The 14,953-nt window shown below is 40.4% G+C and overlaps 1 pseudogene; it reads right to left on the reverse strand.

Annotated features, from left to right (window-relative positions):
* Window positions 1-664: 664 nt before the first annotated feature.
* Window positions 665-1,222, reverse strand: LOC467292 (homeobox protein VENTX-like; annotated as a pseudogene).
* Window positions 1,223-14,953: the final 13,731 nt, after the last annotated feature.

Below are 14,953 nucleotides of genomic sequence, written 5' to 3' on the forward strand. Positions count from 1 at the left end.
ACGGAGACAGGTGAGCACATTCTGGAGGGTAGGGACGTGGGGGACGGCTTCAGTCCAGGCACAGCCGCAGGTCCCAGCTGACCCGCTTTCCCTGGCCCGAGAAGAGCAGCCCCCAGCAGGCTGCGGGCACAATCCCGGCTCACGTAAGGCCTAGACCGCACTGCAGGGCCCCAGCAGCCCGTCTTAATTTTCACCTTTGTTCCCTCCTGCTTTCCAGCTTTGGGGTCCTTGTTAAGAGGGACTCGAACCACAAGGTTATAAACACGACACCTGCATTCCCTTCCAATCCTTCATGGTTTTCTTTTTAACACACGAATCTTACAACCTTTACTTTTTCCAACTGGAAAACCAGTTTTTCCAACACTTTTTAAAAAACAAATTATCCTTTTATCATGTACTGAAAGCCCTACCCATAACAAGGCCACTTCTGCCTTTGACTGTTCACTGACCCTTCATTTACTTCCTAAACCGACCCCTTTTGGTAACTTTCAGTAAAGAGGTGGCTTTAACAAATATATTCTCCAGAAATCTCCAGAACCTTTGCGTGGGTCAGGGTGAAAGGTGCCGCCAGGATGTAAGCAGAACAGCTGAGTCCTCCTGGTAGGTGCCAGGTGCGATCTACACAGACCTCGTGTGTGGCAGACATGGAGTCAGACGCGCTTCCTCAAAACGCAGCCCCTGTCTCTGGCAGAGCACACAGCCTTCAGGGCCCTGTGGACAGGGCTGGTCCCAGTGTATCCACGCCACTTCCTGGGCTTGGGGGGGTGGTACGCCAGAGGCTGCCCGCAGCAGGAAGCCCACGCAGAGGCCAGGGCCTCTTGTTCCACTTGTCAGAGACCCCAGAAGGAGCCAGGGGGCATCATCGGAGCCTGGGGCCCTGGCAGGGGAGCCCAAGGGCACAGCAGCTGCAGGCCGTTGGCAAGGCCAGAAGACGGTGAGTGGAAAGCCCGGGCGCGTGGAGAGACCCCAAGAAGGGGCTGTTCAGCTGTGAATCCTGCATTTGCCGTTCGTGTTTCATCCAGCGGTTTTGAAACCAGGTTTTCATCTGGACCTCTGTGAGCTGCATATCCCTGGCCAGCCACTTCCGCTCCAGAGGGCCCAGATACTGGTGGTGCCGGAAGACGCTCTCCAAGGCGCGAACCTGCTCTGTGGTGAAGGTTGTACAGACATGGGGCCGCCAGGAGTTTGGCTCCTTATTCAACCCTTCACAGAACAGGGTCATGCAGCCTCTCTGTCCTGGGCCCCCACCCCAGTCCCTTACTGCAGCTGGGGTAGCTCCTCTCTCCTCTCAAGCACTAATCCTAGAAGCAGTTTAGGGAGGGTCAGAATCTTGTAGCCTCCAGCTGCATGACTCCTAAACCGTAATTTCTAATCTTGTGGCTAATTTCTTAGTCCTGCGAAGAGAGTCTACTCCTTAGGCAAGAAGGAGGTTTGTTTTGGGAAAGGGCTGTTATCTTTGTTTTAAACTATAAACTAAGTTCCTCTCAAAGTTAGTTCAGCCTATGCCCAGGAATGAAGAAGGACAGGTTACAGGTTAGAAGCAAGATGGAGTTGGTTAGGTTAGATCTCTTTCACTGTCTCGGTCATAATTTTGCAATGACGGTTTCAATGGTATCTTAGTGTTCATTTTATTCTCCATTTTATTGTGTATCTACATCTGTACTTTCATGTGCGTCCGTGTGAAGAGACCACCAAACAGGCTTTGTGTGAGCAACATGGCAGTTTATTTCACCTGGGTGCAGGTGGGCTGAGTCCAAAAAGAGAGTCAGCAAAGGGTGGTGGATTATCATTAGTTCTTAAAGGTTTTGGGATAGGCGGTGAAGTTAAGAGCAATGTTTTGCGGGCAGGGGTGGATCTCACAAAGTACATTCTCAAGAGTGGGGAGAATTACAAAGAACCTTCTTAAGGGTGGGGGAGATTACAAAGTACATTGATCAGTTAGGGTGGGGCAGGAACAAATCACAATGGTGGAATGTCATCAGTTAAGGCTATTTTTACTTCTTTTGTGGATCTTCAGTTACTTCAGGCCATCTGGATGTATACCTGCAAGTCACAGGGGATGTGATGGCTTGGCTTGGGCTCAGAGGCCTGACATTCCTGCCTTCTTATATTAATAAGAAAAATAAAACAAAATAGTGTTGAAGTGTTGGGGCGGTGAAAATTTTTGGGGGGTGGTATGGAGAGAGAATGAACGATGTTTCTCAGGGCTGCTTCAAGTGGGATTAGGGGCGGCGTGGGAACCTAGAGTGGGAGAGATTAAGCTGAAGGAAGATTTTGTGGTAAGGGGTGATATTGTGGGGTTGTTAGAAGAAACATTTGTCAGTTAGAATTATTGGTGATGGCCTGGATACGGTTTTGTATGAATTGAAAAACTAAATGGAATAAGAGAAAGAGAAAAACAGGTATAAAAGGTCTAAGAATTGGGACGACCTAGGACATCTAATTAAAGAGTGCCTAAGGAGATTCAGCATAGTCCTGCCAGCAAAGATTATTTATTTACTTCAAGAGTTAAGAGTGGCAGTTTGGGGATAGCACGAGGAGATATCAGCTGTGGTGGCTTGGAGAAACAGTGTAAACCGGCAGTGTAAACAAGAGCAGGGCATGTATGAGTAGTTGAGAACAGAGAATAGGAGTATGACTAGACGGAAAATAGTAGGGATGACAAGTTTTTTTGGGGGCACAGTCTAAGTTGGTCTGGTGTCTGGAATGAGACTGGGGCCTAATAAAAAGGAGCTCAAAATGGGTGTACCTTGTAGCATTCCGAGGACAGGCCTGAATTCTGAGAAGCGAAAGTGGTAAAAGTATTGTCCAGTCCTTTTTAAGTTGGTGGCTGAGCTTGGTGAGCTGTGTTTTTAAAAGACCTTTAGTCCGTTCTACTTTTCTTGAAGATGGAGGACCGTAAGGGATATAAAGGTTTCACTGAATACTAACAGCCTGAAAAACTGCTTGGCTGATTTGACTAATAAAGGCTGGTCTGTTATCAGACTGTATAGAGGTGGGAAGGCTAAAATGAGGAATTATGTCTGACAGAAGGGAAGAAATGACTGCAGTGGCCTTCTCAGACCCTGTAGGAAAGGCCTTTACTTATTCAGTGAAAGTGTCTATTTAGACTAACAGGTATTTTAGTTTCCTGACTCGGGGCATGTTGAGTAAAGCTAATTTGCTAGTCCTGGGTGGGGGCAAATCCTTGAGCTTGATGTGTAGGGAAGGGAGGGGGCCTGAATAATCCCTGAGGAGTAGTAGAATAGCAGATGGAACACTGAGAAGTTATTACCTTGAGGATAGATTTCCACGATGGAAAGGAAATGAGAGGTTCTGAGAGGCGGGCTAGTGGCTTATACTACAGCATAGCCTGCCTTTGCTTGGTGTGTGGCGATTAGGCCTGGTGGAACTGCCATCAATAAATCAAGCGTGATCAGGGTGAGGAACAGGAAAGAAGGAAATATGGGGAAATGGGGTGAATGTCAGGTGGATCAGAGAGATACAGTCATGGGAGTCAGGTGTGGTATCAGGAATAATGTGGGAGGCCATATTGAAGTCCGGGCCGGGAACAATGGTAATTGTGGGACTTAACACAGAGTGAGTACAGCTGAAGGAGCCAGGGAGCAGAAAGTATATGCGTCAGATATGAGGAAGAAAATAGATTTTGGAAGTTATAAGAAATGTAGAGAGTGAGTTGAGCATAGTTTGTGATTTTTAGGGCCTCTAAAAGTATTAAAGCAGTGGCAGCCGCTGCACGCAGACATGAGGGCTAGGCTAAAACAGTAAGGTCAAGTTGTTTGGACAGAAAGGCTACAGGGTGCGGTCCTGGCTCTTGTGTAATAATTCTGACCGCACTAACCATGCCTAGGAAGGAAAGGAGTTGTTTTGTAAGGGATTGAGGTTTGGGAGATTAATTGGACATGATCAGCAGGGAGAGCACGTGTGTTTTTATGACAATTATGCCGGTATAGGTAACAGATGAGGATGAAATTTGGGCTTGACTGAAGTAATGGGGCTGTCTGTGAAGCCTTGCAGCAGTACAGCCCAGGTAATTTGCTGAGCCTAATGGGTGTCAGGGTCAGTCTAAGTGAAAGCAAAGAGAGGCTGGGATGAAGGACGCAAAGGAATAGTAAAGAAAGCATGTTTGAGATCCAGAACAGAATAATGAGTAGTAGAGGGAGGTATTGGGGATAGGAGAGTATATGGGTTTGGCACCACTGGGTGGATAGGCAAAACAATTTGGTTGATAAGGCGCATATTCTGAACCAATTTGTAAGCCTTGCCTGGTTTTAGGACAGGTAAAATGGGGGTATGGTAAGGAGCGTTTATAGGCTTTAAAAGGCCATGCTGTAGCAGGCAAGTGATAACAGGCTTTAATCCTTTTAAAACGTGCTGTGGGATGGGATCTTGACATTGAGTGGGGTAAGGGTGATTAGGTTTTAATGAGATGGTAAGGGGTGCATGATCGGTCGCCAAGGAGGGAGTAGAGGTATCTTATACTTGTGGGTTAAGGTAGGGGGATACAAGAGGAGGACGCAAAGGAGTCTTTGAATTGGGAAGAAGGGAGGCAATGAGATATAGCTGTAGTCCAGGAATAGTCAGGGAAGCAGATAATTTAGTTAAAGTGTCTCAGCCTAGTAAGGGAACTGGGCAGGTGGGGATAACTAAAAAGGAGTGCTTAAAAGAGTATTGTCTAAGTTGGCACCAGAGTTGGGGAGTTTTAAGAGGTTTAGAAGCCTGGCCGTCAATACCCACAACAGTTATGGAGGCAAGGGAAACAGGCCCTTGAAAAGAAGATAATGTGGAGTGGGTAGCCTCCGTATTGATTAAGAAGGGGACGGGCTTACCTTCCACTGTGAGAGTTACCTGAAGCTCGGCATCCGTGATGGTTTAGGGGGCTTCCCAGGCGATTGGGCAGTGTCAGTCTTCAGCCACTAAGCCGAGAAGATCTGGGAAGGAGTCAGAGAGCCTTGGGCCAGAGTTCCAGGGGCTCTGGGAGTGGCTGCAAGGTGAGTTGAACAGTCCGATTTTCAGTGGGGTCCTACACAGATGGGATGCGGCTTAGGAGGAATCCCGGGCTGCGGGCATTGCTTGGCCCGGTGGCCAGATTTCTGGCACTTGTAGCAAGCTCCTGGGGGCGGAGGTTCTGGAGGAACGCCTGGCTGCTGTGGTTCAGGCGTTTGGAAGTTCTTGTGTGCTGGAGATGTGGCTGGGGTTTGTCTCACAGTGGAGGCAAGGAATTGCAACTTTTATCTATTATTGTACACCTTGAAGGCGAGGTTAATTAAATCCTGTTGTGGGGTTTGAGGGCCGGAATTTAATTTTTGGAGTTTATTTAATGTCAGGAGCAGATTGGGTAATAAAATGTATATTGAGAAGAAGACGGCCTTTTGACCTTTTAGAGTCCAGATCTGTAAAGCGTCTCAGGGTTGCTGCTGAACAAGCCATGAACTGGGCTGGATTTTTTATGTTTGATGAAAAAGAGCCTAAACGCTATCTGATTTGGGATAAAGAAAAAGGAGCATTAACCTTGACTATGCCTTTAACTCCAGCCACCTTTTTAAGAGTAAATTGCTGGGCAGGTGGGGGAGGGCTAGTCATGGAATGAAACTGTAAGCCAGACCAGGTGTGAGGAGGGGAGGTGATAAAAGGATTGTAGGTGATAAAAGGATTATTATTATAGGTGATAAAAGGAGGAGCGGAGGCTGAGGAAGAATTGGGACGTAGCTTGGCCTGGCGAGGAGGGGAGAGGTCAGATAGGTCTGTAGAAAAGGAAGATTAGAAAGACTCAGGGACACTTGGGGTTGGGACCTAGGGGACAGGCAGGAGGGAAAGAAGGAAGATTTGGGATGAGTTGCATTGGGCACAAAGACTAGGAAGGGACTGATGTGTAAAAGAATGCCTGGACGTCAGGCACCTCAGACCGTTTGCCTATTTTACGACAAGAATTAGTTAGATCTTGCAGGATGGAAAAATTCAAAGTGCCATTTTCTGGCTATTTAGAACTACTGTCGAGTTTGTATTGGGGTCAAGTGGCATTGCAGAAGAAAATAAGGCATTTAGGTTTTAGGTCAGGTGTGAGTTGAAGAGGTTTTAAGTTCTTGAGAACACAGGCTAAGGGAGAAGAAGGAGGAATGGAGGGTGGAAGGTTGCCCATAGTGAAGGAGGCAAACCCAGAGAAAAGAGAGCATAGAGACACGGAGGGAAGGGGTTTGGGGGTTCTTACCCTCCAGAAAAGTGGGAAGGGGAGTCAGGGCATGGAAATAAGGGATTGGGGCACAGAGATAAGAGGTTGGGGTGTGGAAATAAGGGATTGGGGTGCAGAGATACGTGGTTGGGGTACTTGCCCCTCCCCCGGAAAAGCAGAGAAGGGGTAGAGACATTGAGAGAAGGGGTTGGGGTACTTGCCCCTTCCCCAGAAAAGCGAGACTTGCCGCTAAGGGTGAAGGACCAAGCCAGGCATCCCTGCATGGTCTGACACCTTTGAAACTTCGGTGAATACTCAGAGAGGCGTCCCTGCAATGATTAAACACCAAGGGAAGGCTGCCTTCCCAGTCCGTGACCGGTGCCGGAGTTTTGGGTCCAGGGATAAAACGAGTCTCCTTTGTCTCTACCAGAAAATGAAAGGAATTGAAATTAAGAGAAGGGAGAGATTGAAGTGTGGCGCCAAGATTGAAAGGAGAAAGAGGTTGAGGGATAGTGAGGGAGGTTGGAGAAGAGGGTAAAAAGAGGCCGCTTACCGGATTTGAAATTGGTGAGATGTTTCTTGGGCTGGTCGGTCTGAGGACCTGAGGTCGTAGGTGGATCTTTCTCATGGAGCAAAGAGCAGGAAGACGGGGGATTGATCTCCCAAGGGAGGTCCCCCGATCCGAGTCACGGCACCGAATTTCATGTGCGTCCGTGTGAAGAGACCACCAAACAGGCTTTGTGTGAGCAACATGGCTGTTTATTTCACCTGGGTGCAGGTGGGCTGAGTCCAAAAAGAGAGTCAGCAAAGGGTGGTGGATTATCATTAGTTCTTATAGGTTTTGGGATAGGCGGTGAAGTTAAGAGCAATGTTTTGCGGGCAGGGGTGGATCTCACAAAGTACATTCTCAAGAGTGGGGAGAATTACAAAGAACCTTCTTAAGGGTGGGGGAGATTACAAAGTACATTGATCAGTTAGGGTGGGGCAGGAACAAATCACAATGGTGGAATGTCATCAGTTAAGGCTATTTTTACTTCTTTTGTGGATCTTCAGTTACTTCAGGCCATCTGGATGTATACCTGCAAGTCACAGGGGATGTGATGGCTTGGCTTGGGCTCAGAGGCCTGACATGTACTTTTTTATAATCCTCAAGAAAAATCTGCCTCTTTTATTATTCTTTTGTTTTTTTTCACTGACAACTTTGGTTTTGTTCATCTTCTCTATTGAATCTTGATTCTCTAATTTAATAATTTATACTCTTAAGTTATTTCTTATCTTCTTGCATTTATTTGATGTTCCTTTTTCAGACAAGCTGAACATTTTGCTCACTATTTTTATCCTTTTATCCTTTACTAATGTAAATATTATATCCATAATTTTTAAAATGTATTTGACACCACCTTTGCAAAATTATTGACAGTAAGAGAAATCTGACACAGTTGACTTCATCTTGCTTCTAACCTCCAAGATGTCCTTGGTCACTCCTGGACATAGACCAAGCTAACTTGGAGAAGAACTTATAGTTTAACCTTAAAGCAAAGATGATAATAGCTCCTCTGAAAACTAAACTGCCTTTGTAAAGTTAATGAAAGTCTACAAGGTTATGTTTATGAGAGGGGCCTGAATTCTGCTAAGATGTAGGCAGAGTAAACTGATAACCAGCCTTTGTTATGGTCACAAGATTTGTAACTTCCTTAATCACTTGTATAGATAACATCACTATTGTAGAACCAAAGATTGGCGCTTTGAGAGTCTTTTCAGACTTTTGCATTTCTCATGACCAGTTGACTCCACCCAGCCCTGAAACTCATACCTTAACTGGTCCTGTGGCCCCCACCCAGAGGCTGACTCAGCACAGCTGGACTGCTTTCCATACCCCACCCCTCTAATTTCATCCCCAACCAGTCAACATTCCCCATTCCCTAGTACCCAGCCCACCAAACTGTCCTTGAAAAACTTTGAGTAATAACTCCATCTGCCCACTTGGTGTCTTCATGTCAATTACACTCTTTATTTTCTCAGTGAAGTAATTTTGTCTGTACGGCAGGCAGAAAAAACCCTTCAGGCAGTTACATATCCTTTTGCTTTGTTTCAATATGTGGTATTTTCATTGACTTCCATTTTTATGTTACAGGAGAAGTTCATTTGGAGACGTATAGAAGTGGATTTAAAAATGTCCACAGGTAGGAGAGTAACTTTGTATCTGATACTGATATCTAACTTAAATTGCATTGTGATTCAAGCATATGACCGGTTTCACAATCATACTTTAAGTGTTAAACTTACCTTATTGTCTAATACATAATCCCTTGTAACACGTATTAACTTTACAGTTGTCCCTGTGTTTCTGTGGGGGATTGATTATAGGATCTCTGTGTATACCAAAATCTGAGGATACTCAAGTCCTTTGTATAAATCTATGGACTTTCTCCCATGTACTTTAAGTCATCTCTAGATTATTTATAATAGCTAATACAATGTAAATGTTATATACATGGTTGTTATACCATATTTTATTTGCGTTATTTTTTATTGTTCTTTTTTTTATTTTTTATTTTTTCCTGATATTTTTTATTTGTGGTTGGTTGAATCTACAGATGAGGAACCTAAAGATTTGGGTTCCTCTGGGTTCTTATATATTAGTTATGGTGTGGAAATAGAGTAAGTAGCCAATTTTTATAATTAACTAGAAAATTTCTTTTCATTTATTATAATTCCTGACATTTAAATTTACTTCTACCTAAATATTTTGCATATTCAATTTGTCCAACTTTTTATATACTTTTTAATCTTGTCTTATTTTGGTCTGCCTCTTTTTCACTCGGTACAAATTTTTCATTCCAAATTTTCATCACAATTTTAATAATTAGGTAGTCACACTCTAATTATATACTTTTTTGTGTGCTTGAAACTATCATACATACCTAAGTCAATAAGTTTAAAATCTAAATTTAAAGTATATAATTATATTTATCTTTCACAATGCAAAAGCTTTAGAACATTTAAGCTTCAGTCACTCTTCACATTTTACATGCTTTTATAGTTCAGTTTAATAAGATCAAATTAACAAGATTTTAATAAGTGTAGTAAGCTTGCTGTTTGACCTCCTCTTGTTTCTTTGATTTACCTATATGCATATAATTTTCCGCTTACATTTTTTTACCTCTGTCCTTCCTCTGACCTTCCTTCTGAGATCATTTTCCTTACACATGTGATCTCAATCTACATCATTGCTCATGATAATTGTGACTCAAATCCAACTAATTAATTTGTTTGTAAACTCTTTCTCTAGGGAAAAATTTAGGATCCACTCTTTATCTTTCAGAATTTTTATCACTTATTCTTTTGGGCATTGGCCAAGGCTAAGCAGCTTAGACACAACTTTCTGAGAAGTTTTCTTTTATTAGCTTTTACTTTCTTTGCTCTCTTTATTAAGATTTTATTTATTGTGGATTGGATCCCATGAATTGTTGTTTTCCTCATTTTATCCTTTTTTATTTATTTGGTATATATCTTAACTTTTCTAAGCTGTCAGTTTTTAAAGTTTAATTTTAGAAATATTATCTTCAATTTTAAAAGCTTCTTATTTCTTCTTTTCTTTTTCATATTCTTTCTTGTGTTGTGAATGCAATATTTAACTCAATTATGGTTATTTTAAAGTTCTCTTTGTCAATATCTTTTCTCTAAGGCAGTGCTTCTCAACCTTGGGGACACTGACATTGTGTGAAGGCATTTCACATATTATAAAAGGATGGAGGTTTTGGAGATATTTTAATTTCAATAATTTAAGGAAGTTTTTGGAGGGAAGGAAGATAGATATGCAGCATGTATTGATAAGCTTCAGTGGGCCTTGAAGAATATTTGCTTTTTTCACTTATTGGACTTTTCGAATTATCAGAAATTACTAAAACCTATAATCTATTTTTTACCCAGGATTTGCAGTGATCTTTTTAATATCTATGAAAACACATTAATCCCCTACTCATAATCACTTTGACAGATTCCCATTGCACCCTGGTTAAAACATAAAACCTTCTCATGATTTCCTACTCAAAATGCCTGATAGTCTCACCCCATTTACCTCTGTAATCTAATCAGTCTTGTCATCATTCTGAAGCAGCTACATTGATCTCGGTTACTTTAGGTAACTAAGGTCCACTTAGATTTAGAGATTTACATATGCTGTTCCTTTTGCCAGGAAAAAAAACACCCTAACTGAAGCATTACTTCCTCCAGAACTTCTCTAACTACCTCTCTTTCCCCTAGATATTAATCATGTCTGGTCATTATAATTTTTTTATTTTGCCTTAGTTTTCTTTCAAAGCACTTTCATATTTTGTAAATATAGCATAGTCATTTTTGTGACTATTGTAAATACTTATTTCTTCTATAATGTTTTACAGTTTTATGAGGGCATGGATCACACATTTTCATTGAAAGCAATATTCTCAGCACCTACATGAAATGCCTAGCACAGACTAGGCAGTAACTATATACTTAATAATGAATTAGTGACACTTAATAATGCTATATGTATTTTTAATGTTGTTAAGTACAATTTTGTGGTGACCCCTCTTTTTAATATATAAGTTTGTGGTTATATAAAGTTATAAAGTTTAATCACTAGAGGATTATTATATATAATGAAGAATAAGGAATATCTTGTAACATGTGTACATATGTATATACATATGTGTGTGTGTATATATATATCTGTATGTGTATGTTTGAGACTTTTTCCTTTTGATTTTGAAATGTATAAAAATCCTCCTATTTTAAACATTATGCAAAACCTTAGAACTCATTGGATTACAAGGTTTTTTGGTTTCTCAATTCTTTCTATCTCCCACTCCTCTCTCCAGAAACACACAAACTCACACACAGAGTTCTATGATCCTGTTTTCCTTTCACAATGCTAATGTTGTTGCACATGGGATATTCTGTCTCTTGTATATACTATTATGAACAAAAATCTCAGAGAATTATCATCTTGAAACCCTATTTTGTCATGAATTGTTCAATAATTAAACCTACAGAGTATCTTTTTGGAACTATTAAGAGAAAGATTTTCCATATTTATCACCAAATAACAAAGCTCATAGACAGACATGGGTCACATAAACCAAAACTTGCATACTACTTGAAAAGAACTATTTGCTGTTCCTCAATACAGTAAATTTCTATTAGGTTTGAAAAGCCAAAAATAAGCACTTCATCAAAGTCTTTGTTAACCTGTCTTAGTAAATTGATACTTTAATTCTAGATGATGGAAAAATACAACTCCATAATGCTCTTTAGTAATGCTCATCTAAGAATAGCTTCTCCAGGCCAAGAAGGGTGGCTCACACCTGTAATCCTAGCACCTGGGTAAGCTAAGCAGGGTAGATTGCTGAATCTCAGACCAGTTTCAGACCAGCCTGGGCAATATGAAGAAACCTCCTCTCTACAAAAAATACAAAAAAATTAGCGGGGCCTGGTGGCTGACACCTGTAGGCCCAGCTACTCAGGAGGCTGAGGTGGGAGGATTGCTTGAGTCTGAGAGGTTGAGGCTGCACCCTAGCCTGAGTGACAGAGTGAGACCCTGTCTCACACACACAAAAAAAAAGTTCCCCAAATTTTCCTTAAATCTCTACTAAATTACTTTGCTATTATTATAAAAATGTGGCAGGATATTAGTTTATTATTATCATCAATCAGTGTTATCCCCTCTGTAATTGCTTCTGCCTCTTGATTTTTCAATAACTTTCTGTTGTGGGAAAATAGTATAATGTTGAAAAATTAGACCTCCCTTGCCTTAAAGACCTCCCTTGCCATAATTCTTTTCACATAAACATTTTACTGTTGTCCAAGTGTCTAAGTATTTACTGGGCCCTAAGTTTATGTATGTGTGTATGTAAGTAAAAATTTTGGAGATTAGTGGATACTTGGCATTCTTATTAGCATTTGTTTACATCTGTTAGGTAACTACCTAAGAAACTAGTTAATTTACACAGTTGTCATTGATGAACACCAGATTTAAACCCAAGATGATCTATTTATAAAATCCTTACTCTTATACTGCAGAGTATACTCTTTAATATATGGTTAATTTAATTGATACTGACCACCTTGGACTCACAACATCTCTTAAGGATATTTCTTTGAAAAAAATACTATATTAAGCATTCCATTATATTACATACATAAAATATTGCAGAAATCAAAATTTGTGGTATGACAGTAATAGCTAGAAATCTGTAATTTAGATCTGTCCATGGTAATCCTATATGGTTCATAGACTAATACCTAAAGACAAATCCAACTCAAGTAAGGCATTGAATTATTGCACAAAAGTACATTTTTTCTTATGGGGAAAATATGCTGATGCTTGTGGAATGTATAACTGTTTAATGTAAAAATTCGCCTTTCTGTCACATTTTGAGAAAAATCCTGGTTTTGTGTGCCACCATCATAATGGCCTCACTTTAGAACAATGATGTTTTTTGCCCTCAAATATATTCCATTACTGTCATTTGGAATCAGCCCAGAGCTAGAATGAGTTGCCAAAAGCACATCTGAAAGGTAAGCTCCCTGAGAGAAGGGATCTTTTTATTCTTAATAATGACTTCACTGCCCCCCTTACCTCCCAAGGTCAAGTACCGAAATGGAATAAAGTTTTATGCAACAAATATTTCTTGATTCAATAAACGACTACAATAATATCATCTCTAAAACTGAATTAGTTTATGATTAAAAGGTGCATTTTAAAAAATATAACTGTTTTATCCTCTTCTAAAATAGTAGTCAAATTTCAAATTTCTTTTTTTGCTCAAGCCCTTGTAAGTCTTATAATAAATCACTAGATTAAAAAGTCCTTTTATAAACTCAAACAATTCAAAAAGGAAGAAACAACATCATTAAAAAGTGGGCAAAGGACATGAACAACACTATTCAAAAGAAGACATAGAAGTTGCCAACAAACATGAAAAAATGTTCAACATCCCCAATCATTAGAGAAATGCAAATTAAAATCACAATAAGATACTATATCAGAGCAGTCAAAATGACTATGATCAAAAGTCAAAGAACAATAGATATTGCCAAGAATAAGGAGAAAAGGGAAAATTTATTCTGTTGGTGGGAGTGCAAATTAGTAAAACCTGTATGGAAAACAGTATGGAGACGTCTCAAAGAACTACAATGAAAACTATCAGTCAACCCAGCAATCCCCCTGCTGGTATCTACCCAAAAAAAGAAACTGTTTTAGCAAAAAGACACCTGCGGGGCCAGGCACAGTTGCTCCGACCTGTAAGCCCAGCCCTCAGGGTGGCCAGGGTGGGAAGATCACTTGAGCCGCAGAGTTTTGAGGACATAGTGAGCTGTGATTACACCACTATATTCTAGCCTGAGAGACATGGCAACATTGTGTCTCTTTAAACAGAGAGAGACACCTACATGCATATGTTTATGCAGAACTATTCACAATAGCAAAGTCAAGAAATCAACCTAAATATCCATCAGCAGATGATTGCATAAAGAAAATGTGACTTATATACATCATGGAATACTACACAGCCATAAGAAGAATGAAATCATGCCTTTTGCAGCAAAATGGATGGAGTTAGATGCCATTATCCTAAGTGAAGTAACTCAGAAACAGAAATTCAAATACTTCATGTTCTCACTTGTAAGTGGCAACCTAACATAGGGTACACATGGACATACAGAGGGAAATAATAGACAATAGAGACTACAAAAGCAGGGAGTGTGGGAGGGCAGTGAGAGCTGAAAAATTACTTTGGTTACAATGTTCACTATTCAGGTAATGGGTGCACTAAAAGCCCAGATTTCACCACTACACAATATATCCTTGCAACAAAACGGCACTTGGACCCCCTGAATCTATAAAAATGAAAAATAAAAGTTATTATAAAATGTTGGCATAGTATTTATATATACCATAAAATGAGTAGCTACATGTTTGTAGATTGATTAAATAATTGTTCTGGAGTCATTCGTAATTGTTCACAAAGAGAAATCAGTGCCTCATATTCTTTATGATAAATGAGGATAACAAGTGTTTATTTCATAATGTTATTATTGAGATTCATTAACACATGTTAAATTGTCATGCATGTAAAACAGAACCTGACACACACACAAAGTAAATATTAACTATGAAGTGGAAAAGGAGGAGGAGGAGGAGGAGGATGATGATATAGAAATCGATCACAATTTGGCTTTTTTGGTTTGCTTGTTTTTAATATTCATAATAGAAGAAATCCCTACCTAACTAGCACTGAGCATAGATACTCAATTGTCTTTGTGTCACCTGGCCTTATCAGGCTACCAAAGCATTTCCCTTCATCCTGTAAGGTCTATCCAGGAGAGACAAGGGATTTTGACCATGTTCTTAATTCATGAGGTTTCCATAGGGTTTCTGGATTCAGTGTCACACTGATAGGAAGAGTGAAGGGGAACAATTGGAGGTTGCATAGTCATTTCTGTTCTGGAAACCCCATCATCTTCTCTATGAAATATTTGCTTCTGTTTGTTTATTTATACTAATATTTTAGAATGAAAACAATAGCAAGCCATAGTATTTTATTTTTATACTTTTTGAAACTGTCTCAGTTCATGATCTCTAAATAGTGGAGCCTATCTCCGGGGATGAAATCTGCCCCAGTATAGACAGATATACTCTAACAAAATGAGATATTCTTATCCTTTTAGTTCCTGAATTTCTTCCGATGAACTGAAGGTGAATTTCATTTTATCTCACTATAAATTACTATTAAGAATGAG

The sequence above is a fragment of the Pan troglodytes genome, chromosome 14 (genome assembly GCF_028858775.2).
Source record: "Pan troglodytes isolate AG18354 chromosome 14, NHGRI_mPanTro3-v2.0_pri, whole genome shotgun sequence".
NCBI lineage: Eukaryota > Metazoa > Chordata > Mammalia > Primates > Hominidae > Pan > Pan troglodytes.